General features: G+C 52.3%; 1 long non-coding RNA gene across 43 annotated transcripts in view; it reads right to left on the bottom strand.

Annotated features, from left to right (window-relative positions):
- Window positions 1–26,923, bottom strand: part of LOC103348133 (uncharacterized) — a 263,711-nt gene that overhangs the window by 185,573 nt on the left and 51,215 nt on the right. The window lies entirely within an intron of this gene.

Here is a 26,923-nt window from a genome sequence, read left to right as displayed (position 1 = left end):
GACAGCAACATGGGGAGTGGGGGCACCTCGCCCAGTTCGTAAGGCTAACGAGGATCGACTTGGACCGAGGACCACTGGAACACAAGTCCCCTCCGGGTCCATCCCCACCACACCCTGCCTCACTTTAGGATTTGGGGCACCTTCGAGTACCCTGCTCTCCCCCTCTTTCTCTCTCCCAGGAGCTTCCTCAGCCAGACTTGCAGCTCATGACTGAGCTTTCTACCATGCCACTCTGCTAACCTGAGCTCCATACATCCCATAATCACCACCTTTGTTCCCACTCCTCCTGAACACTTGGATCAGCCGGGCTTCCGGGAGGTCACGCTGCTGACTTCAGGATGCACTTGTGACTGGCGCGGAAGCAGGTCCTCCCCTCAAGTCACAGAGGCGCCTCTGCTGAGTGCACCATGCAGCAATTCACCTTGCCCACAGGGCGCGGGTGCATCCAGGCCGGGTGCAGGGTGGGGGGGTGGTGACGGCACCGCGCAGCTGCACAGAGCAAGGGGTCGCCTCCCACTTCCGGCAAGTGGCCTGGGGATGTCTAGTGGCTCCTGGCTCCCACTCTCCTCCCCCCCTCAGAAGGCAAATTCCATTGCTGTCCTTTCGTGTGAGTCCCTGAGAACAGGATCTAGGGAAAGGGAACAGTCAAAGGAGAAGAAGGAGAAAGCACTCCCTCCAAAAAGGGCAGGAATCAAAAACCTGTCAGGATGCAGAGCCCCAGCTTGGGAAGCCTGAGACTACAGCTCCGTGGGAGCCAGGAGGCACAGCAAGCCAGGTGTGACAGCACACACAGACACACAGAGATGAACACATGCACACAAACACAGAGAGAGACTTGCACATGTAGACACACTCATATACACAGGCACACAGAAACACACAGACACACATACAAACATGTGTACATGTATAAGACACACATGAACATACATACACACATAAATAATGATGTATAAACACAGGCACACAGGGATGCACACATGCACACACTCAAACATAGACACAGAGAGACATGCACACATAGACACACTCATATACACAGGCACACCTAAACACACAGACACACATACAAACATGTGTACATGTATACTGACACACATACATACGTATACACACAAATACAGAGCTATAAACACAGACACACAAGCACACAGGGATGCACACATGCACATATTCAAACACAGGCACAGAGAGATGCACACTTAGACACTCTCACATACAAGGCATACCTAAATACACATACAAACACATACACACACGTGTACATGTATACACACATGTACATACATATCCACACAAATACAGAGCTATAAACACAGGCACACAGGGATGCACACATGCATACACTCAAACACACACAGAGAGACTTGCACACATAGAGGCACTCATATACACAGGCACACTGAAACACACAGACACATACACACGTGTGTGCGTTTACAGACACACATGTACATACATATACAGACAAATAATGAGTTATAAACACAGACACACAGGCACACAGGGATGCACACATGTGCACATACACATGCGTGCATATGTAGAGACACACGTGCACATCCATACACACATACAGAGAAACACAGATACACATATGCACAAGAACACACATATATAGGTAAACAAACGCACATATAGACATCTATATTCACACATACATAGGTGCACAGAGATTCACACACATGCATATACATACACACCCACACGTGTACAGAGGTACACACATGGGCACACACATACACACGTTTACACAGACACGTACATACGCACTCACACAATACACATACATATACACATATTCACACAGCTACACATACATGCATGCATACATACACTGTTTGGGGCCATCCTGTTTACCCAGTATCGGTCTCATGAAGGGCACCCCAGTCTCAGTCTCTGATCAGTGGTCTCAGCCCACGTGTCTAAGAGCCACCTAGGGGCTCTGGCAGAGCAGACCCCAGGCCCTCTGCAGCAGTTCTGCTCAACGTCCCTGGGTGGGATAGCTCAGCAGAGAGAAGCACTATTGCTGAGGGTGCACTGCTCAGGGAAGGCCTCTCTCCTCCACAGGCGGCCACACTGATAGAGCAAGAGGACACCAGGGGGCAGGCACTGTGGCACAGCAGGTAAAGCCACTGCCTGTAGTGCCCGCATCCTATATGGGTGCTGGTTCAAGTCCTGGCTGCTCCACTTCCAATCCAGCTCTCTCCTATGGCCTGGGAAAGCAGCGGAAGATGGCCCAAGTCCTTGGGCCCTGCACCCGCGTGGGAGACCCAGAAGAAGCTCCTGGCTCCTGGCTTTGGATCGGGCACAGCTCCAGCCATTGCAGTCAATTGGGGAGTGAACCAGCAGATGAAAGACCTCTCTCTCTCTCTCTCTCTCTCTCTCTCTCTCTTTCTCTCTCTGTGCCTCTCCTCTCTCTGTGCAACTCTGATTTTCAAATAAATAAATAAATCTTAAAAAAAAAAAAGGATACCAGGCTGTTATTGGGAGTACACAGTAAGCACCAGCCTGAGAGGCAGTTATTAGAAGCAGCCTTGTGCAGGGGGTCATGGGGGGTGGGCGGGAGGCCTTGTCCAAGGAAACTCAAAGTGGTTTGGGAGGGAGGAAGGGAATGAAAAAAACTAAGAGAAGGAAAAGAGATCTCGGAGCATGTACTACTCACAGCGCTCGGCCTGACCACCTGCTATCCTTAGACGGCCCTTTCTGCTGCTGGTTTTACAGGCAAGGAAACAGGCTCAGAAAGTCGTCTGAGAGATGCAGCCAGAACCCGAGGGTGCTGCAATCCACAGACACTCAAGTCCCTGATACTCAATGGTATAAGACTTGCACAGGGGCCGGCGCCGCGGCTCACTAGGCTAATCCTCTGCCTTGCGGCGCCGGCACACCAGATTCTAGTCCCGGTCAGGGCGCCAGATTCTGTCCCAGTTGCCCCTCTTCCAGGCCAGCTCTCTGCTGTGGCCAGGGAGTGCAGTGGAGGATGGCCCAAGTCCTTGGGCCCTGCACCCCATGGGAGACCAGGAGAAGTACCTGGCTCCTGCCATCGGATCAGCGCGGTGCGCCGGCCACAGCGCGCCGGCCGGGGAGGCCATTGGAGGGTGAACCAACGGTAAAAGGAAGACCTTTCTCTCTGTCTCTCTCTCACACTGTCCACTCTGCCTGTCAAAAAAAAAAAAAAAAAAAAAGACTTGCACAGAACCTGTGCACCTCCAGGTTGCCTGTAATATGCAAAACAACATAAAGGCTGTGCGAGTGCTTCCACCCTGTGCTGCTTAAGGAATAAGAAGAGAAAGTCTGTACCTGTTGAGCTCAGACATGGCAGTGTTTTCCATATATTTTTATCTGTGTTTGGTTGGTTCCCCAGATATGGAACCACAGGTCCAGAGGGTGAGCAAGAGGGAGAGCGAAGAGAAAGGGTGAGGGTGGGGATGGCAGGCTCCCCCCCTTCTTGCTGCCCATCCTGGCTCTCTCAGTCCTAGCACAGGGGGAAGGAACCCAGCCCAGCAGGTGAGGGAGGCAGCTCTCTACAGGGCATGTTGGTGAGTCAGGACCAAAACCCAGCACTCTTGAGTTCTCTTCAAAACCACCACGGTCCAGCAAGCAGACGCTCCCCTCATTCCTCCCCTCCTATAAATACTCCATCACCCAAAGAGTTATATCCAGAGCAGGCCACAGTGAGGGCAACAGCACCCGCGCTGGCAGGCACTACCCAGACCACGAGCCACGCACACACCTGCGGGGCAACCAAAACTCCACAGGGCGTGGGGAGGGCCCAGGCCACAGCCCCGAGGCTGCAGGAGGCTGAGACTCAGTCATCTTCCTGCAGGCCGCAGGGTACCCACCTGCACGTGGAGGAAGGGATGGGTTGCCATAGATGGTGAAGACTGAAGTCGTTCCTTTGGGAAGAACAGGGTGACATGCACATCTCATCACATCACCACGCCGCCCCCAACCTGATTCACCAGGGGGCTAAGGATACACCCACAGCTACCAGCCAGGGAGCACTTTCTAGCCCAGAGCTGCTGCACACCAAGAGCTCCAGCATGGATCAATACCCCAACTAGGCAAGTACCAGTCTCAACACCACCAGTCACCAAGGTGATAATAAGATGAACTGGGACTGTGGCCCCCACAGTCCAAGCTCCCAAATTCAGTTTTAGCTCCAACCACCTGCACTCTGACCACACAGCACATGCCATGCACTACGCTCCTCTGGACCTGTGAACCCTTTGGTGAGCTTCTACTAGTCCTACAAAGCCCAGTGTTTTCATCATCCCCATTGCTGTCTCCTCTTGGTACTCCCGAGCACAATGCATTATCCATTTTAAACCCCAAACTACCACTACTCTGGCCCACTCACTCCGGCCTTGCCATCCAACACGCAGAACTGCGAGGTTCCCAAAGCTCAGAGGCTTTATTTTCTCCATCTCCCAAGCCCCACACTGACGCCCTGAGCTTTCTCCATGACAAAGCTGTGAGCTATGAGGACAAGAACTATATGCCCCTAAATTCTCTGTCTCTCAGAACCCAACACTGCAGCTGTCTGGCAGCCATTAGGTGCTCAATTAATGTTCATGCTGAATTTTCATCTGCTGGACATATACAGAAAACCTACTGTGTGTTAGGCACTGTGCCTGGCCAGGACGGTGGAGATTGTTTTTAATGAAGAGGTGACAACAGATTCCAGAATGAAAGTGGACAGCACTCACTTACTTACTGGCTCACAGAAGGAGTTATCAGAGGTGTGCAGAAAGGGTCTGTGGGCAGTCCCCTCTGGAAGTTCAGGTTCTCTAACCTCAAGAGCCACAGGTGCTCCTCACCCTACAGGTGCCAAATCCTGAGGATGCTCAAGTCCTTTATATAAAACAGTGCAGCATCTGCCTAGAACTTACACACATCCTCCCAACTACTTCAAGCCAACTCTAGCGGTAGGTGCTGTGCTGCAGTGGTTAAGCCCTGGGTTAAGCCCTGGGACATCTGTATCCCATATCAGAGCGCTGATTCAAGTCCAACCTCTGCTTCCGATCCAGCTTCCTGCTAATGTGCCCGGGAGGTAGCCAGGGACGGTCCAAGCACTAGGGTTCCCATTACCTGCTGCTTGGGAGATCCAGATAGAGTTTTTGACTCCTGGCTTCAGTTTGGCCCAGCCCCAGCTGATGCAGGCATTTGGGGAGTAAACCAGGTGATAGAAGTGCTCTCTCTCTCTCTGTCTCTCTCTCTAATAAATACATAAATAAATCTGTTTTTCAAAAGAATCTTTAGATTACCCATAATACCTAATATAGTATAAATGTTATATGTAAATAGTTCAAGGAATAATGGAAAGTCTGTACATATTGAGTACAGGTTTTTTTTTCCCAAATATTTTCAGTCTGAAGTTTGTTGAGCCCACAAATGTAGCACCCATGGTTAGAAGGGCCAACTGTGCCCCTGCCTCCACCACACTTCCCATGCACCAAAAGGACCATTTGGCATTTAAAGACCTCACCTTCCTCCTTGGAAATTAACAGCTGCTCTTACCTCAGGGGGCTGCAGGGGGTACAAATGAGATAATCCACGTGAAGTGCACAGCAGGTGCCTCCCACAGGAAATGCTCACTAAATGCCAGCTACGCTTCCTATCGTGATGCAGCCCCAAGTGTGAAGGTGAAAGCTGCCACAGTGAGTTCTCAGTGGCCAAGAATGTGCATGTGAAACAGGCACAGTCCCTGTGCCTCCCCAAATGGAAAAAGGGCTCCTTTCTCCTGGTTTTCCAAGTGAGCTAAGGAGCAGAAGGTGCCATCCTCCTTCTTAATTCAACGTGCCCAGTGAACTGGGACTCTGGCACGGAGCAGGGGACAAGCTGAAGGGAAGTCAGCTCTGCACCCTGGGAATCTTCAGGTGTCTACAAGGAGAATGCATTAGGTTTGCACCAGCCCAGACTTTCCCTAAAAACCTTGGCTGGACCTGCCCAGAGGCCAGCAGCAGGCCCAGGCTTGAGATTTACAGGTGCTCCACGTGGACGCCTGCTGCTCTGTGTCCTCGGCTCACCCAGGCAGGGCAGCTGAGCAGCCCAATGGTAGCAAGTGAGAGGGCAGGAGCATGGCAGAGCCTCATGGGTCTACAGAGGAGAAAGCAGTGCAGTGCACAGCCAGCAGCAGGCTGGGGGCGGGCAGGGCTTCTCCAGCCACAGTGCTCTCCTGTGTCTGATTCCTCAAAGGCCAGATTGGAAACAAGAGCCCACCCAGGGATGGCCTTGGGGCCTTGGACACCTAACTCAGATCACACATCAGCTGGACTCAGGTGGCCCGCCACAGCAGCAGGACTGTCTCCCCATGAAATGCCCAAAGAAACCCATCTGATCAAGCCAGGGTTTTCACGCCTTCCACTAAAATTCTCTGCCAAAACACAGGGCCAACACATATGAAAAGGTCACTTCTCCTGTTTACCATATATATATATATATATATATATATATATATATATATATATTTGGACAGGCAGAGTTAGACAGTGAGAGAGAGACAGAGAGAAAGGTCTTCCTTCCGTTGGTTCACCTCCCAAATGGCCGCTACGGCTGGCGCGCCGCAGCTGGTGCACCACGCTGATCTGAAGCCAGGAGCCAGGTGCTTCCTCCTGGTCTCCCATGCGGGTGCAGGGCCCAAGCACTTGGACCATCCTCCACTGCACTCCTGGGCCACAGCAGAGAGCTGGACTGGAAGAGGAGCAACCGGGACAGAACCAGCGCCCCAAACAGGACTAGAACCCGGGGTGCTCGCCACAGGCAGAGGATTAGCCTAGTGAGCCAAGGCGCTGGCCCACCTTCTATATTTCTTTATGGGCATATGTTTTTATTACAATCAGAAAAGAAACCACACATGCATTGCTCTCTTTTGGTTTTGAATCAGTGTCCGGTGCTAGAATTTTTAGGTGTTCTCTAAATTTGAGAATAATTCTTGGGCAAAAACCCTCAAAGAGCTGTGCCCTGATTGCTTCTTTTCATGACAGCATGCCCTGCACTGAAGGGGCAGCCACACACTTCAGCCAATGTTCTGCTTCCGGACAGACAGGAGTGGGGTCCGTGGGCACCAGAAGACCAGCATGTCCAGTCCCTGGCCAAGTGTTGCAAGCACAGGCCCTGTCAGCTGGCAGACATCTCACAGATCCAGAGGGTGAAGCTGCCTGCCTAGGTGTGTCTCACCTGAATCTACCTGCCCCCCACCCACCCACCCACATGAACTGGCACAACTAGCCAGGAACAGGAGGCAGGGTAGGCAGGAGGGGAGAACACGGTTGTTTCCCAGCTGGCAAACAGCCACCAAACCTAAAAAACTTCTCTTGAGACCAGACTTCCTATCTGTGAAAGAGAACTGTTTAGGGGTCAGTGTTGTGGTACAGCAGGTTAAGCTGCCCATGATGCCAGCACCCTATGAGTGCCAGTTCAAGTCCTGGCTGCTCCACTTCCAATCCAGCTCCCTGTTAATGCACCTGGGAAATCAGCAGAGGACAGCCCAGATACATGGGCCCCTGCCACTCACAGGAGAGACTTGGATGGAGTCTGGCTCCTGGCTTCAGCCTGGTTTATCCCTGGCTATTGCTGCTATTTGAGGAGTGAACCAGCAGATGGAAGATCCATCTCCCTCTGCCTTCCAAATAAATTCTTTAAAAAAAAAAAAATGTTTTTGAATTGGTCAGATGGAAAGAACTAATGTCCAAGGCTTCCTCAAAACTCTTCCATCCGAAGGATATAGATCAGCAAGGGAGACCCACAATGGGAGTGATAAAACCTTGGGGAGCTTGTCTGGTCGGGGAGACAGAATGTCCCTCTTCTCCCTAACATTTACGTGGTTCTCCGAGTTCAGGTGCTGCTATGATTGGAAGTTCATGTGTTGAAAACTGAATCCTCAGATTCCTATGGTGAGGCTATTTGTAGGCGGGACCTTTGAGGGGTCCTTAGGATTCGAGGCAGTCTTGAGCGTGGAGCCTCAAGCCTCATTAGTGACTTCTTCATAAGGAGAGGAGGGACCCAAGCCAGCGTCCTTGCTCTGCCTTCTGCGTGATGCCTCAGCCACGCTATGCTATAGTCTTTCTTGGACTTCCGAGCCTCCACAGCCCTGAGCCAAATAAACTTCTATTTTCATAAATGACCCAGTCTGGGTCTCAGGTATTTGTTTATAGCAACAAAGGCAGGCTAGAACACATCTCCAGAACCCACCCCCACAAGTGACAGCCACACCACCGCTGAGCTGCCAGCCATCGGCACACTCTTGGGCATCAGATCAACAGCAGTTGTATGTGCTAAGCCCGGGCCAACACCTGGTGCAGCACCACCCGCCACAGTGCACCAACTTCCAACACAGGCCTCCTGGCATGCCTGGAGGAGCCCAGAGTCTGGCACTGACCCGTCACCCCCGTGGCACTGCAGCGTTTTGCTCTGCTCTCTCAGTCCTTATTTTTCTCCTTGTAGAGGAGGCGGACAGGGCGTGGCTACTCAAGTCACCCACGGGGGCATCTGAAAGACAATTCATGAGGACATGGATCAATTCTGCACTTCCTGCCCTTCTCAGTCACTGCACAGAGCGGGAGAAGGAGGAGGAGGAAGACAGAGGGAGACGTGAGTGCTGGTTACAGAGTTAAGAAACAGGGCATATTCAGCAACACCACTCATCTTCTGGCAAACAATAAAAATCATTAGGGCTCACATTCTCAGGGTATGTGCTGGGCTCCGCGTGCATCATCACATTTAATCATCGCCACCACCCAGGCAGCACTGTGCTCTATGAAGGCCACAGGGGCCTACGGATGCTAAGTGCCCTCCCAAGCGGGAAAAGGAGCTTCCTCCAGCCAAAGAGGATGTTTGTCTAGACGTTTCAGGAGCCCCCAGAGCTCTGGCCAGGGAATGCGGAATGAAACGACCAGTTCTACTGCATGCTCTGCGTTTCCTCCACGCAGCAAATATTTACTGAGCACCCACATGTGAAGGGGAAGGGTGCTGCTCCCTCTCCGGCTCCACTTCCCACCACAGGGGGACTATAATTCTGTGCTGGTTGCTGTCTGAGTTGGCTAGGGCTGCTACGAGTTAGATGGGCAACAACCACAGAAATCTTCCCTCTCGGGGGCTGGAAGTTCAAACTCCAGGTGTCAGCAGGGCTGGGCTCCCCTCCGGAAGCTCTAAGGAGGAGTCCCGGTCTGTCTCTTGCTACCTCTGGTGGCTCTGCAGCCCTTGGTGATCCTGCAGCTGCATCACTCCCATGTGGGCCCCACTGTTTTGCTTTGTTTAAAGATTCATCCATTTATTTGAAAGAATTCCAGAGAGAGAAGGAGACGGAGACAGAGAAAGAGGCGGGATCTTCCATCCACTGGTTCACTCCCCAGATGTCCAAATCTTCTTCCAGGTCTCCCACGTAGGTACTTGAGTACTTGAGTACTCTTCCAATGCTTTTCCCAGGCCATTAGCAGGGTGGTGCATAGCAAGTGAAGCAGCCAGACGTGAGCCAGTGCCCACATGGGATGATGGCTTTGGCAGGTGGCAGCTTAACCCACTATACCACACAGCTGGCTCCTGGGCCTCTGTTGTTAAATGGCCTCTATCCTGTGTCTGTCTCTAGGTATCCTCCCCATTCCCTGAGGGACACCAGTCGTGGGTTTGGGTCCCACACTAATCTTGTATGGCCTCATCTCAAGTAGTTACATCAGCAAAGACCCTACACCCAAGTAACATCAGATTCCGAGGTTCCTGCAGATATGAATTAAAGTTGGAGAGGGAACATATTCAACCCAGTACAGTTGTCTACCATGTCATTCTGTCATAAATATATTTTGTAAATGACAAATACTCTCAACCTTGCAGGCAATAATGCAATCAGATCCTTAAGTTCTCAGGAAATCAAGAGAAGGAAAAAGAGCTCAGCAGAAAACAGCATTGCCTAATAGCTGCATCTCTCTGACTTTCGATATTAAACACCACAAAGCATAATACTAAGTAATGAGACTTAAATAAATAATACGTGATAGCATCGCCATCCTGCTATTTAATATTAAAGAGTAAGAATGCCAACTTCATGATTCACTCTTGAGTAACTAAACAATTCATTATAATGTATGATACGCACCTTGCAAACTTGTGGACTCACTGCTGTCCAATGTGCACCTGCTGCCCAGCTCTCTTGTCAGGATCACCTTGGCCATCAGCATAGTCCAAAGCCACACATTACTAACCTCAGCCAGAGAGGCTACTCCTGAATGCCAAAGTGTGTGTGAAGAACACACAGTGCCCATGGCTCTGCTTAGGGGAATTTTAAATCATTCTAAAGGTTTTGTAAACTTTTCAAAAGTAAAGAGATGACACTAAAAAGATAAATATATCAAAAGAAAATAGGAAAGGGATACAAAATCAGAGCCATAAGACCATTAAAAGAACAGAACCTCTAAGGGTGGGCATTGTGGCACAATGGATTAAGCCAAGGACACTCCAGGTGCCTGAATTCATATCACAGAGCCTGGTTCATGTCCCAGCTACTCCACTTCCGATCCAGCTTCCACCACACAGGACCTACCATGGGACTCCATTAAAGGATGTAATATTTGCCAATGACTTAGCAGTTGCCTTGTAAATAAATGGTACACAATTCTTTTTAAAGAAAATATTTATTTTTTTAAAGACTTTTTTTTATTATTAGAGAGGCAGAGTTACAGACAGAGAGAGGAAGAGACAGAGAAAAAGGTCTTCCACCCTCTGGGTCACTCCCCAAATGGCCGCAACTGGGGCTGATCCAAAGCCAGGAGCCAGGAGCTTCTTCATGTGGGTGCAGGGGCCCAAGCACTTGGCTATCATCTACTGCTTTCCCAGGCCATAGCAAAAAGCTGATTGGAAGAGAAGCAGCTGGGACTGGAATTGGCATCCAAATGGGATGTCGGCGCCATAGGCGGAAGTGTAGCCTGCTATGCCACAACGCTGGTCCTAAACATTTAACAAGAAAAAGTTACCTTAAAAACCCACAGGAAAAGTGTGAGTGGATGAGAACAAAGAGGACCACAGGGACACAAACCAGTGTCAAGGGGACCACAGGTTGCCCTCTTCTCTCTTCCTTTTCTAACGGTGTCAGGTGCACCAGCCACCCTCAGCAAAGGCCTGGCTTAGACTCAGCAGGAGCTGCACAGTAGTTTCAAGAGGGGATGCTGGGTGGGTGACCCCGGGCCTCTGGAAAGTTCACATCCAAGAGAAGCGCCCACGAAGGATGACACCTCAGGTCTTAGGTCTGCCCAGCTCCCTGCAGCAGGCCCACACTGCCCACCACATCCGCATAAAAAATGAGAAAAAAAATGAGACTGCACAGCCCCAAGGGCTGTGCACAAAGTTCATTTTTCACCTGGAAGCAAGGCGGGCCCAGAGGACATTAGCATCTCAATAGCCAGGCGGGTGTCGGAGCAGAAAGGAGAACGGGTAGAAGGAGAACGGGTGGAAACGAGAGGAGTAAGTGCTGGGTCAGCAGAGCCTGGGAAAAAGGAGCCGCATCCAGGTGCTGGGAGCAGCAGGCCTGGCCTTGGCAGCCCCGCTCATTGCTGCTCCAGGCAGGTGCCCGTGTGGAAAGTGGCCAACCCCAGCCCCCATGCCACCTCCCATCCTTCTACCTAGGAGAGGAGGGAACAGAAGAGCTGGTGGGTGCAGTCTGCACCAAAGACAGAGGCTTGGCCTCTTCCTCCTCCTGCGCAGCAAGGGTGCCCTCCCCCTCCATCCAGTCTGACAACCTGACCTTGGCTGAGGCCAAACGCAAGCCCAGGCAGCATCGCAGCTATTCCTAGCATTCTGGGGGAACAAGGCTGAGGATGGCCACAGGCACCACGCACCAGGACCTGGGCAAACACCCTCGGTCAAGCCTCACCATTCAGGTAAGTTACCCAGGTACCTGTCAGCCCATCTGAAAAAACAGAGAACCGTACCAGCCGAAGTATAAGGAGATAGTTTATACCATTCTATATAACGAATCCAAGCCTTGCATGCACACACACATGTACATGTGCACACAGAGTATACACACACATGCACATCATAGTACAACCTCTCCAGAAGCACAGTGTGCCTCCTTCACAGTGTCAGGCCCCAGGATGGCTATGCAGCCAGCACAGTACGCAGCACCTGCACGGGTCCAGGTCCCGAGCCCTGTGAGCCCAGGATGCCTCCTCTGCAACATTGCGGGTACAGACACAGCACTGGCCAGTCCTGGCCCCCTCCAAGAAGGCCTGCACCCTCTGGGCTTAACTGAGCCTCCATCACAAGTCTACAGCTGCTTCAGACATTGGTCCCCAGCCTGTCCTGGAACCTGCCCCCCATGCTGGCCCAGCCGAGTCCTGGGGTGGGGGTTCCTCCATTCACTCCTGCTCACGTTCCGGCTCAGAGGCACTCACAATACTGAATGTGAGGAGGGGAGGAGAGGAACCCTGAGGGACGGGGGAAGCACCAACGTCCTCTCAGACAGCACAGGGCTGGCCCCACCCAACAGCCCCAGTGCTGCCCTGATATCGTGTCCTGGGGAGTAGGGGCAGGAAGAGGCCAGGGTGAGGCAGCAGAGGCAGTTCGGATCACCTGGGACCCGTGGCAGGAAAGGTCGAGAAGGTGCTGGGCCCTGAGCCATGACGAGCTTATCTCCGGAGCTAAGCGTTCCGAGGTGCTTAAAGGAATCCGAACTCCCACACCTGAAACTAAGGGTTGCCCAGTGGGAGGGAAGGGAGTGGAGAAAGGGGAGAGAAGGGCCCTAACCCGCCTGCACCAGCCCTGCCAGGGTCCCCGGGCGAGGGCTGAACTGCCAGAGTACAGGTAATGGGCACTGGGCTCTGACGCAGGGCTTTTTATCACACGCATCTAGAACACCTGGCTAACGAGCCGATGCTGCCCCCACTCACCCACGATCACACCCAAATAAGGGCTGCCTCCCAGGGCCACACCCAACTGGCACCTCCCTCGGACTGCCCTCAGCTCTCCCCCTCCACAGGCTGGACACCAAGGCGACCACCCAGTGTGTAGTCTATTGCACTCGTTCCCCATAGCCACTGGTGGCTTCAATCCCCACAAGTCAATTGTCATACAGTTCTGGAGGGGAAAGTCCAGACCTGTTTCCCCGAGTGTCTACTGGGCTTGCAATCCTTTCTGGAGCCTCTGGGAGCTCCCCATGTCCTTGTGTTCCACCTTTCAGAAGCCCTTCGTGTTCCTGAGCTCATGACCCTTCCCTGCACCTTAAAAGCCAGCAATGTCACTTGTCACACGGCTTCACTCTATCCCCTAGCATCTGCCTTCTTCATCCACTTTCAAGGCCGCTATGATTGCCCTGGCCCCACAGGATCATCCAAGCAAGCTCCCTATTTCAAGTCAGCAGCCCTACCACTATCTGCAACCTGAACGTCCCACACAATGGTTAGCGGTCACAAGTTCCAGAGAGAAAGACGTGAACACCTTTCAGGGGGGACGTCACTCTGCATGCACGCCCCACGCTGGTGCCAGGCACCCAGACTGTTGTTCAGCATCACAAGGTCCCTAGGCTGCTACCTCCCCTCCCCAGAACACGCCAGGCCCACCCCGGACCCCACGAACAGGGATGCCTGATTTCAACCAGTCCCCTCCAAGCCCTAGTGATCCTCACCAAAACTGGGGTTCACACTGACACTCACTTCAGTAACAAGGACAACCTGGCAGGACACTGGCCCAGGGCCCCTCGACTCTAAGGAGTGGACGTAGGACTGGAAGCTGGTCTGAAGGCTGGCATGCCCATCACCAGGGACTCAGACAAGTCCTGGACTTGTGCACTGAGCCTTCTAGAATGGTCCCTTCCAGTTCCAGGGCGGCCTCTGACACCTGCATCTGCTGTGGAGGTGAGCAGGATACCCTACATCTTCAGTTCCCACTGCCTCCTCTGAGAACTGGCCAACATTAGAAATACTCCACCACATGCAACTTGAGTCAACCGTGAAGAGAGGAAAAAAGTCAACATCCATTGAACACTGCAAGGGCCAGGAACAGGCCTGCAGGCATCAACCTTTACCCACAAACCCCGAGAGCAGGTTTCCATCATCCTACTTTATGGACAGGCGGCCGAGAGCCCAGGAGCTCACCCACATTCATGCAGCAGGGGACAGCAGCCGGCAGTCTCTCTCCCTCCTCTTCCTCCTCCTCCAACAACCCCCACTGAGGTTCCCTGAATGCCCCTGCAAACCTCTCTCCCACCCTCCCCTCACCTGCTGCAGCTCCTGTCAGTGGGACTCCTGGGCCTGGAGTGGTCGAGCCAGAGTTCTCAGGTCCATACCTCCCTTGATGATGAAGGAAGCTTTTTTCCTTCATTAGCAGGTGCTGAGAAGCCACACTGGGGGCAAAGTGGGCAATGGCAGAGCACAGCGTTCAGGGCTGTCACTGGGCACGCACCGGAAGCCAGGTTCCCCTTAATCTTGCTCCATCCCCCCTGGGCCAACAGAATGCAGAACACCCATGCTCCTGCCATCCCATCCCAGCAATGATATTCCACCCATCCAGACACCTGGTCAAGTACTGGATCTGCTGATCCCAGCTGGGTGGCCTCAGGTGAGTCACTTTGCCTCTCTGGGCCTTAGACTTCAAGGCAGCACTGGGGACTCCAGTTCCACTGATCCTATCTTTGTGATGCAAGATTCCTGACCCCGCTGGCAAAGAGGAGTCAGCAGGGAGGCTGACATCACAAATGCTGCTAAGTCAGAAACTGCCAATGGTGCTTTGGAGAAGGCTGCCCCCACCCCAGCAAAAATGGAGATGCAGAGGTGACCTTTCTAGTGCCACTTGAAGGATAGCAGTGTTTTCTATTTGTTTATGAAGACAGAGGAGAGAGGGGACTTCCTTAGTAAATGTCACTCACCACGAACATTTCAAATTGCCAACCGCCTGGATTACTGGGGCAGGCCCATGCATTCACTTGCAAAGCATGCTTCTGCTACCACAATCAGATGCAGAATTGTAAAGAACTGTCCCCCACAGAAACCCAAGCCTCAGTTCCTGGGCCAACATGCCTAACAAAGAGCAGTATGGGACGCCCCAGTTCCCACCATCCGCAAAATTCACAAGTTAATCAAGACTGATCTTACAAATCAATGACAGAAAAATTGCTAACATCCCAAAGGAAATGACCTGTTTACAAAACACAAATAGGTGCTAAACAGGAAAAGATGTCAACCACACAAGTCGTCAAAGAAAAGCACCACTCTAACAAGACAAGGGGTAGGTTGGTGGGTTAGCTGTCGTATCTGCCTATCATATTATTCCCTCCTTGCCATAAGAGCTGATTGCATGAAATACAACACCGCAAGTGTAAGAAGCTGCCTCAGCACCACCCGCACTGCAGAGCGGCCCTGCTGCAAAGAAACGGGACACAATGAAGCCAGAGGCTCACACAGTTCTGATACTCTGATGTGTGGCTCTGCCACCAAGCAATCAGAGATGCATGGGACGGTCTATGTGTTCCAACAGGCAAAAGCAGAAGGAAGCCTGAATGCCCAGCAGTACCGACATGGCTGGTAGAACAACAGTGACATTGACAATAATATTAGCAGTGGCCAGCATGTGCGCAGCGCTCTCTCTGTGTGGGGTCCTTATTATCCCCATGTTACCCATCCAGTTATAGAGAGCTCCTTTCCCTCTCAGGGGTGTGATGGAAAACAGCTGAGCTACTCAAACAGGTGTTGAAATCATGAATGACGCTGGAGCGATTTTGAATGACATGATGCAAGCGAAAAGTCAAGATACAAAACCACCTGGAAGCGAGGCGGCCAAGAGGTTCTAAGGGCAGTTATCACCAAGGATCAGGACCGTGGGCAGTCTGTGTGTTCTGCTTTATATCCGCCTTCTATTTTCTATTTCTGGATTATGGGCCTGGGGTCTGCTCTGCCAGAGCCCCTAGGTGGCTCTGGACACCTGGGCTGAGACCACTGATCAAGAGACTGAGACTGGGGTGCCCTTCATGAGACCGATACTGGGTAAATAGGATGGCCCCAAACAGTATATGTATGCATGCATGTATGTGTAGCTGTGTGAATATGTGTATATGTATGTGTATTGTGTGAGTGCATATGTATGTGTCTGTGTAAACATGTGTATATGCATGTATGCGTGTGCCCATGTGGGTACCTCTGTACACGTGTGTGTGTGTGTATGCATGTGTGTGAATATATTTCTACAAACAGGCATGTGCAGAAGAAAAATGTGCTTGCCTGGTAAGGTATCCTCAACCTTGTGAGTGAGCTGGGTAGCAATGGAGCTGAAAAGAAGCAGAACCATGCAAGGCTGCCAGGGTCTAACCTCCCTCTTGGCACCGGGGCACGTGTTTCTGACAGCAGCTGCATCCTAATCAGACCCAACACTGGAACTGTGGACAAAGGCACAGGTACAAAAAGAACTTCTACAAAGGGCAGCAAAGGACACACATTAACACCTTCCAAAACATACTGCATATGTGCCCCTAGGATGATGAGGTGACAGAAATTGAACATCTGCAGGGGGCTCCAGCCTGAGCCCAGTCCTCCAGGCCCATCCTGCCTCCTCAACCCGAGCCCCCCAGAGACCTGGAGAAATTCACCCTCCCAGACGCAATTCAAGCAATGTTCCATGGCCTCCCACGGTGAACCCTCACTCCTCCCCTCCTTGCCCCTGAGTGCCCTGATGAAACTTCTATCAGCATACCCTCCAGACTGCACTGCAATGACTCAGTTTTCTGCTTGGCTTCCCACCAGAAGATGAACTTTGTCAGAGCGGGGACGTTGTTGGCTCTTACCCATCTGTGCAACTACAGAGTGAGGCAAGCGTCCAATGGACAGTGGCAGAGGCTGGGGAGAAGGGAGGCTGGGGGAAGGACAGCTGGATGGAAGGGTGGTTCGTTCTAAGGGTGTGCTGGGGCTCAGGACAGGATACCCCCGCGTATGGTGATTTGTTGGCAAGCCAAGGATTTTGAATTAAAGGAGAGGGAAAGCCCCAGAAGCATTCTCGAAAGCAAGCTCTTTCTGACCCTCTCCTCTCTCCTGCTCCTCTTTCTCCCATGAAGCAAATCATAGAAACCAGAATTCCTCTTCCCCAAGGCACATCCTGGAAACTAGAGCCCTCTCTCCCAACAGTGACGAGCCTAGAAACATTCCTCTCATTTCCCACACTTGGTGTGTAAGGCCTGGCCACAAAGAAATTCTCTGAGCTACCTGTCGGGCAGTGGGTCACAGACTCCCTTTCCAGAGGGAATCCTGCCCCTATCCTTGAGACAAAGGAATGCTACAGAGAGACCAAGAAGAACACGAACAGAGAGACCTTGCTGGGGCCCTACCCCCCAGTCTATTACCATTAGATCATACACTTTGCACAAACATATTTCTATATGGCTGCCCATTCTTCATCTAACTTAGGAGCACAGAATCAGACAGTTTTCCCTGGGTCTCTGGTCTTCATTTCTGAAGACCTGCATCATCTAAAACTTTGACTGATATTTGTTACAGTTGTCTCTTGTTAACCTGTCTGTTGTTATTATAGGAGTGTTGGCCATGACCCTTATGATGGGTGAGGAACGGTACCACCTCTTCCCACCCCTATAGGGTGGAGAGCTGGAAGGGTGGATAATTGGAGGGATGGTTGGATGGAAGGAAAAGGGTAGCAATGTGAAAGGAAACGTGGGAGTGTAGATGGAAAGCAGAGAGAATCACAAGAGAAAAGACGTACTGCAACAAAAGTGTCAGGAAGACATAAGAGGCTCCCAAACAGGACACAGCAGACCAAGGAGAATGAAGGCTGGGTGACATCCATAGGGACATCCCAAGGCTCACATCTTGACTGTGCATTATCAATAGCCATTGTGAACATGTCTCAGTGTGACGGACACTCTGCAAGGAACCAGGATGCCCTTGAGAAGATCACACAGCAGTAGAGAGAGAAATGGCCATCCAGCCAAGTGATCAACTCAACAGGAGACAGAGCGGTCACAGTGCCCAGTGCCCTTCTCTGGCCCCGCGCGTCTCCCCGTGGTACTCCCCCTGCTCCTGAGCCCCTAAAACTCTCTCTCCAATCTGGAACTTTCATCCTTCTCACTTCCTTCTGAAGGTACCTTCAGGGTTCCAGCAGTAGCTGGCAGAGGAGCAGCCTGTTCTTGGTCCCAAGCCACACCCCAGCACCCACCACTGGGAACCAATCCTGCCAGAAGGAGCCCTGCTTCCTGCAGTGCCACTTCTAGCACTGCCAAAACCTGCTCCTCTCCTCTGGCTCACCTGGGAGCCCGTGACCTGCCCAGAGCAACCTGAAGGCTCCAGGAAGCGGCCCCGCCCGGATCTGGACACACTGTGCCTGAAGTCCCTGGAGCACCCCCAGTTCCCATCACTGCGGGCAGCCTCCAGCCAGTCCGAGGGCTTGCTGTTAAGCGGTGTTCACAGGGTTCCTGTCACGAATCAGCTTGGGCAGCAGCATTATTCCTGGGGCCCACCACGCCCAGACAACACAAGCTTCAAGAGGGAGCAGTGACGCATCTACGGAAGGCACAGAAAGCAGCCTCCCGCCAGGACTTGTGACTCAGCCACTCTACCTGTAAGAACAAAGAAACCAATGCTGGCTGCCTCCTAAGTACCAGGCATCTCACTCATGACCTTTGACCTAGATAGCAACATCTCCATTTTACAGACACAGAAATCGACACTGGGGCAGGTTACATAAATAGCAGGCCCAAGATGCAAACCCAGGGGACTCAAATGCCCAGATCTGATTTTTGCACTGGTTCCTCTAAACTCTGCAATGTTCCCTGCCTTTTCAGTCTGGAGAAAGAGCTCAAAGACATCACACAGAACAAAGTCAGCCACAACCCCAGTGGGGAATCAGACGTGTGTTGACAGCTCTAAGGCTAGCAGTGGACACCTCTGTCCCAGCCACACAGTGTCTACCTCCTGTGTAGCCCTCCATATCAACAGGTTCCACATCCACATACTCACCCAACCGCAGGTCAAAAAAATTTTTTAAAAATTTCACCTACAGAGGGGCCAGTGCTGTGGCATAGCAGGTAGAGCCGCCACCTGCAGTGCCATATGGGTGCCGGTTCAAGTCCTGGCTGCTCCACTTCCAATCCAGCTCTCTGCTGTGGCCTGGGAAAGCAGTAGAAGATGGCCCAAATCCTTGGGCCCTGCATCCACGTTGGAGACCAGGAAGAAGCTCCTGGCTCCTGGCTTCAGATAGGCGCAGCTCCAGCCATTGCCACCAATTGGGGAGTGAACCAGCGGATGGAAGACCTCTCTCTCTCTCTCCTTCTCCTCCTCTCCCTCTCTCTGTGCAACTCTGACTTTCAAATAAATAAATAAATCTTAAAAAAAAAAAAAATTTCACCTACGGTGAACATATACAGACTTCTTCTTGTAATTAGTCCCTAAATAAGACAGGATAACTAATTACATAGCATTTGCATTGTATTAGCTATTATAAATAATCAAGAAACAATTTAAAGTAAACAGGAAGATGTATGGAGGTTATGCATTTTATTTAAGGTACATGTCGGCATCCGCAGATTTTTTTAAAAAACTTCTTTTCTATTCATTTTTTCAGTTTATCAGGAAGGCAGAGACAGCTCCCATTTGCTGAATCACTCCCCAAATGCTCACAACACCCAAGGCTGAAGCCAGAAGCCCAGAACTCAATCTGAATCTAATAATAAAATTGGAAGGAAAAAAAATACTCAATTTCTCTCTCATTTACAAAAAGTGTCATCAGAAGTGAATGTTCGGGTGTAGTAACAACAGGAAAAGAAAGAGAAAGGGGTCAAGTGCTGACTCCAGGCCACAGAACGGCTGGGCATCAGATTTCATTCAAAACCACTGCGGTGGCCACCTTCTACGGGTCAAGTCCAGCTCCAGAAAATCCCTCCCCTCTTGACCACTCATTTACAGAAGACTGACTTGAAAGCTCTAATCAAAGAAAGAAAAACAGAAATGCTACTTCAGTATCCGGCTTTCTGCCAATATCTGAGACATCTCTCTTCAGAGAGCATCCATCTCATTCACCCTTCGGAGAACACAAGCTACGGCCTCACAGCCACCTCCGGTCACAAGTTACACGGCCAAGAAAATAACCGAACTCGGGACCCTGCGGCCTTTCTAGAGTGACCTAATTCTGAGCATTCTTTAAAATCCCAATATTTATTTATTTGAAAGATAGAATTAGAGAGACAGAGGGAGGGACAAAGAGAAATCTTCCATCCACTGGCTCATCCCCAAATGGATGCAAAGACCAGGACTGGGCCAGGCCAAAGCCAGGAGCTTCATCTGGGTCTCCCACGTTGGGACGGGAGCGCAAGGAGTCGGGCCAGCCTCCACTGCTTTCCCAGGCACACCAGCAGGGAGCTGGACTGGAAGTGGAGCAGCTGAGACTGGACCCAACGCCCAGGCTGCAACTTTAGCAGCTAAGCCACATGGCTTAGTCTCTTCAACAGAAAAACCCTGTTTCTCCTCTTCTCAACCTATCAGCCTGACTTCATCATAGCCTGCCACACAAACAAGCCCATTTTTTTAATATAGATGAAAGTGTATTCATCTTTTTTCTTAAGATTTATTTATTTATTTGAAAGGCAGAGTTACAGAGAGAGAGGGGTCTTCCATCCACTGGTTCACTCCCCAAATGGCCACAACAGTGGAGCTAGGTTGATCCAAAGCCAGGATCCAGGAGCTTCTTCCAGGTCTCCCACTGGGGTGCAGGGGCCCAAGAACTTGGGCCATCTTCTACGGCTTTCCCAGGCCATAGCAGAGAACTGGATCAGAACTGGAGCAGCCGTGACTCCAACCAGCACCCATTTGGGATGCCGGCACTGCAGGCAGCAGCTTTACCCACTACACCACAGTGCCGGGCCCTCAAATGAGCCCATTTTGCAGCCTCATTTGAAGATGGAGCCAACTAACAAAAGTTTTCAGGTGTAGAAAATAGACGATTTCATAGTCATTCAATGAACAGGCATAGAAATTCCACTATGTGCTGGCAATGCAAGAGGACAGGGGTGTACATGAGAATCAAAAAGCAATGAACCTGAAATCAGAAAATGTGGACATCCCTCTGTGGTGTCCCTAGCCAGAGTCCCTTAGGGGAAGTGACTTGCCTCCTCTTGCAACCAGTGCCACCAATAGCTCAAACAGGTGTTATTCATCCCAGCATCCCAGTGTCTAGGAAGAGGCAGGCACGGGCAGGCATGCTCTGATTATCAGTGACTCAACCCAACTCCTCAGCCCCTAGTGTCTACTGAAGGAGACAACAAAGTGGTTGCGATTCAAAATGAATCAGATACTCACTTCCTAGCAGCAGCTTGGCCACCATCTGAGGGCTATGAATCTTTTCCCAAGGCACAGTGAGCAACAGTCTGGGGGCCCCACACCCTAGGTCTGAGCGTGGGCCTGCCCATTAGAACTGCATGGCCTTGGACAAGTTATGTGGCCCCTAAAACCTTGGTTTCCTTGCCTGTTAAATGGGGGAAATGATAATGCACCCTCTTCACTGGGTTTTGGTGGATTAGGTGAGTTAATATAGGAAGCACCTAGCTTCCCAGCTTGGCACACAGTAACTGGCCATGAAAGTGTCCACAGGACACCCAGCTCCAGCCCTGAGGCATCTCAACACTGCAGCTAAGCCCTACACATCCCCACTCTCTGTCCAGGCCCTCCCTACGTCCATCATTTGCTCCACAGCTAGAGTCCAGGGCAGGTGTGGAAATTTTCCTTTCAAGGAAGAGGGGTGCTCACTCTCATTTTGCTAGAAACACAATAGACCTCAAGACTGTTTTCTTGCTCTGCTTTTGATAGAGGCATGAACACAAATATCCACATCTGCCTATGCGAAAGGAAAACAGGACGAACTTGTGTACAAATGGCAACTGCCACCCGACCTGCACAGGGCCCAGAGGTGGGGGCTGGGAGAGGGTGCCGGAAAGAGGCCGGAACGTGGAAAGGGGAGGAGAGCAGGGGGAGAGGCAGCTGCTTCTCAGCTCCGGCCAGACTGATGGGACAGACACCTGCCTGCCACACCTCCCACGCTCCCTCCCCTCCCCCATCCCTCATCCCTTTGACAGGTCAACGACTGTGTTCTCAAACACAGGCCCAAGCAAGCCCTGTGCTGTGGCCCTTTCTGCTGAGAGCAACCTCCCTGGTCTAGACTCCCTGCCAGCCCACTGAGTACTGCAGACACTGGAAGGCCTTACCTGCATCCCAGGGTGACCTAGGAAGGTGCTCCCGCCTCACCTGGAGAGCTCATTTCACATGCAAACTCCTCTCCCCAGGCAGATGCCCCCTTCCCAGGGGGAGGAAGCTGCTAGGCTCAGAGAAATCTGGATCCTGTCTTCATAAAAGACACGACCCAGCCCAGCAAAGCCCCCCTGAAAAGGGGGGGCGCAACTGCACCCCAGACAGCTCCTCTCAGTCTGGAGACAAGCCTGGCACTCTGCAGCCTCAACACAACCCACTGCCCCCACCCCCCAGACACCAGCCCTTAGGGGTCCCCACTGCCAAGGCCTCCACCCTCAGGGCTCAGCAGGCAGACTCAACCCACGGTGACAGCAGGACTCCTAATGACACTTTTGTTTCCCCTTAATAGCCAGCCTCCTGCACTGCTGACAGCTGCTATCCTTAGGGAAGATTCAGTAGCTAAGGAGAAGAAAGGGAGAGGGACAGACAGAGGGAGAGAATCTTGAGTTTAAAATAGTAAACAGAGTCAGGGACCTGTGGGGTTAAATTCCAGACATCCTGCTTTCTAGCTATGGGACACTGAGCCAGTATCTGCTCTTATTAGACCCTCAGTTTCTTCAACCATGAGATGGGTCTAAGGACAACATCTCAGGGCTGGGACGGGCGTTGACAGCATCAATGTGCACTGTGTATGTTGCATGGTGCCCAGACACAGGTGTGATGCTCACACCTGCTTACTCATGGTAACCAGCTGGGTTCTCAAAGTCACTTCAAGAGGCTCACAAAACATGTGAAACACAGGATACTGGCAGGCTCCCTCTGCAGCCCTGCCGGCAAACCCCGCCCCTCCCCACCCATCATTCTTCTAACTCAGCTGCTCCAGGATTCAGGATCCCGGGAGGCAGACTGAGGTTGAGGGATATTTCTCCGAGTCCCTGGCACCCACGCCCAGGCCTGGAAAGTGAGGGTGGTGCAAGAACTCTCAAGGGAGGCCAGCAGCAGAGAGGGTCAAACACCAAAGTGGGGTCCCCTGAAATGCTTCGAGGGACAGGAAAGCCCAGGAGGGCCCCACAAAGGGCTCACTGTTTAGGACTGGGCCTTGCCATGACTCAGAGGCTGCACGGCCAGGCCAGGGGATGACTCAGCAGCCCCAGCACAGAACCGGGCCAGCTGCTCGCCCCTGAGCTGCCTCCAGAAGCCGAGGGTCCCGTGCCAGGCAAGCCGGGTACGAGTCAGCCCAGAGGAATGCCCCCCTCCCGCCTGCCTGTGCCCACTGTCGGCGACTCACGCTGCTGGCATCTCAGCGGGGCCACGTGACAGCCCTGTCGCAGAGCCAGGGTAAACAGGCGGGAAACAGGAGCCCTGCTTCCCGGCCGCCCATGGGGTGAGGTCATGCCTGCGGCAGGACTGGAGCAGGGCAGGCAGCCCCTGGGACAGGAAACGGCCCACTGCGGCTGCGGCACTGCGGCTTCTGGGGACAGCGGGAGAGGAGCCAAGGAGAGAAACACCAGGGGTGGGGGCTGCGAGGAGTGGGAACGTGGGGTGCCGACGTATCGATGTGTTCAGAGGCTCAAACAGCTTGCCCATCCCTCCCTGTGCTGTGCTACCCAGCTTCACCTCTTCCACGCGGCTCTCCCAGGGTCTTCCACGGCCTCCACAGCGCCCTGGGCACCAGCTCACTCTCTCACTGTTGCCCCGGGAGGTTGCATCTTCCTTCCTCTCCTGGAGCCCAGCGCTCATTCGCCGTCCACTGTGCCCTTTCACAGCTCTGGCTGACAACACTGTCTTGACCTCCTGTCACCTGCTTGTCCCTGATCTGAAATTTGAACAAAGCAAGAGAGAACTGTGCTTTCTCTCCCGGAAAGCACTAAGCCAGCCAACGTCACCCTTGGTCACTGTTTCCTGAGCACTAGTTCCAAGCCAGCTGGGTTTGTTGCAAGATACCATAGAAGCAAAGAAGACCAGGACCTGGGACCCGTGTGCCCACAAGCCCCACTGTCTAAGAGAAACAGCCAAGCCATCAGAAGCCATTACCTGTGGCCAGAGTGGTGGAGAGTGGTGGGCAGCAGACAGAGAGTGAGGCGAGGCCAGGCCAGGCTCCAGGAACAGTGGCAACGCACAGCAGCAGCAGCCCTTGTTGACTGAGACCTTCGCGGTGTGGAGGGCATTGCTGCTCTCGATTCTGACAGCAACCTTGCTGGGAGGCCATGCGCTGCACTGTGCAATTGCCCACATTAATTCATGCAAAGTCCCAATCCTGTGAGACAGAAAGTGTTAGAATTTCCTATTTCACAGATGAGAGAGTTGAGGCTCAGAGAGGTTAATATTGTGTCCAAGATCACACAGCTGGATTCAAACCCAGACAAGGCAGTGGCAGAGTGCATGCACTTAGCATCAGCCATCACTGCCTCATTTCCTCTAAGGCTCCCAAGCAGGGAATCAACACACCCAGCAGAGTTTTTAGATGACGCTCGGGGGCCTAGGCTGACTCACAGCCGGGACAGTCACCCAGCTCTCCCATGTTCAAATACTCCTCCAGAGGACCCTGAGCCATAGCCCCTTGCACGCGGATGCAGTCAGTGCTGTGAGGCTCACGACACCTGGCACACGGCGCCTGCCATGCCGTGTTCCAGTGGCAGTCACTGCCGCCACAGTCTGGGATCGCACACAAAGCAAACATGACTCCTCACAGCCATGACCGCTGTGACTCAGTCCCAGGAATCCTGCAGCCAGAAATCAAGGTGGCTCCCTAGTGCCTCTGTGCCTGGGTATGGGCTATGCAGAATCACAGAAGGTCAGTCCAATTCTAGGTCCTCCTTGTCAGCCGCTGGCTGGGTTATGAGGCCGGGACTTCAGAGCGTAGCGCACAGCCAAGGAGACCAAATCCGACAAAGCCAATGCCTGGAAGTACGAACAGTGCATGACAAGCCCATGAAGACCCTTTGGCCCAGCCTCACCCCTGCATGGAGAAACTGCAGCCTGGAGACCCTCAGCCTGGCTCCTGATGAATGAAAGCCTGAGTTAGCCCAGGCTCTCCCTGGGACTCCTGCTGCTGACCATGGAGACCCTCCCCCACTCTCAGACTCGAGCCCTCACAAGCTCTCAGGCCGCAGAGGCCACATCCAGACAAACGCTGGGTTACAGTGCCATGGACTGGATGCCAACCAGATGAGGTTCCGGGCTGGGCATTTCTTAACATTTTCTCCTCTAATGTCATCTCCAGTCCAGATGGAGGCTATGAGGGGGAAACCCAGGGGCTAAGGACTGAGTTTGCCTTAGAAACTCAAGATTATCTAAATCCACAGCCCCCATTCTTACCATACAACTGCAGTGCACCCCCCAAAACTGGAGAAACAGACACCCCAGAAGAACATCATCCCAACATGTCAACCAGGGCACGGCTCACAGAGAAGCTCATGTGACAAATGAGCCCCAGATTATTCACAACACCCTGAATGCACCTGCAGCTCCCCACCCCCAACATTTATATTTAAAAAAAAAGCATTCCCACCTCAGACATTCTTGGTGTTATATATAATGCTTCGAAACTTTCTTTCTAACAGCATTTTTTAAGATAAAGCCACTAAGACTGATTATTTCCATGGTTACCCACCAGTGAGTGCACATGAGAGACCAAAGGACAAAATTCACAAATCAATCTTACATTGTTTAATCCCATGTGTAGACACTAATTACGTGCTCTGAAGGCCTTTGTGAGTTCCACAAAGGGCAGGCACAGTGATGACTCTTAGTATCACCAATACTGGCTGGGCACGGGGTCCCACCACCACTGTATATCATGATACAATCACAGCACTCTGAAACCTGTAAACACATCAGCTGTTTTATTATACTGATCCCTTTCAGAATTTCTGGGGCCGGCATTGTGGCATGACGGATTAAGCTGCCACCTGCGATGCTGTCATCCCACATGGGTGCCAGTTCATGTCCCGGCTGCTCCACTTCCAATCCAGCTCCTGGCTATGAATGACCTGGGAAAGCAGAAGAAGATGGCCTAAGTGCCTGGGCCCCTGTACCCACGTGGCAGACCCAGAAGCAGCTCCTGGCTTCTGGCTTTAGATGGACCCAGCTCCAGCCATTGCAGCCATTTGGGGAGTGAACCAGCAGATGGAAGAGCTCTCGCTCTCTGTCACTCTCTGTAACTCCACCTTCAAATAAATAAATAAATAAATAATTCATTAAAAAAAAAAAAGCCCCCCTTGGCCTGGCTGCCTCCCCTAGGGTGGATGGCAGGGACTGTTTCCAGTCCCTCTCAGCCGCTGCCCTAGGCTGAACACACATGTTCATCCACACAGAGGCACACACAGTTCAGGGCTCCCGTTTCTTCTCCCACTCCCTTACCTGGCTGACACAGCCACTCTCCTGGCTGTGTCATCCGGGTAAAGGGCCCTAGAGGATTCCTGGGCTCCTGCCTTTATCTGATAGAAAACCAGTCTTTCCACCTCCTGGGAACACCCTGTTCTGCAAGCAGGGGCCAGGCTTCAAGAGGTGCGGTGTCCTCAACAGCTGCAAGGCAGGCCGAGCGGGCGCCGTTCTTCTCCCATGCTTACTTCTGCTCCAACCCAAACCACCCTGGCCACACTGCAGAGATGTGGAAAGGGAAAAAGGTCTTCTGAGGTCCAAGAACAGAAAACGGTGTGGCTGCAGCTTGGGGCAACTCCTCCAGGCTTTAACCCTCCCAGGGCCGCAGGCCCAGCAGGTATCTGCTGCCTGCTCTCCACCCCTGCCCATGGCCTTGGCAGCCT

This window comes from Oryctolagus cuniculus, chromosome 6, assembly GCF_051225735.1.
Source record: "Oryctolagus cuniculus isolate XC-2025 breed Fujian yellow rabbit chromosome 6, ASM5122573v1, whole genome shotgun sequence".
In the NCBI taxonomy this organism is placed as follows: Eukaryota; Metazoa; Chordata; class Mammalia; order Lagomorpha; family Leporidae; genus Oryctolagus; species Oryctolagus cuniculus.
The sequence above is the reverse complement of the archived record's forward strand: the minus strand, read 5'-3'. Positions and strand labels throughout refer to the sequence as shown.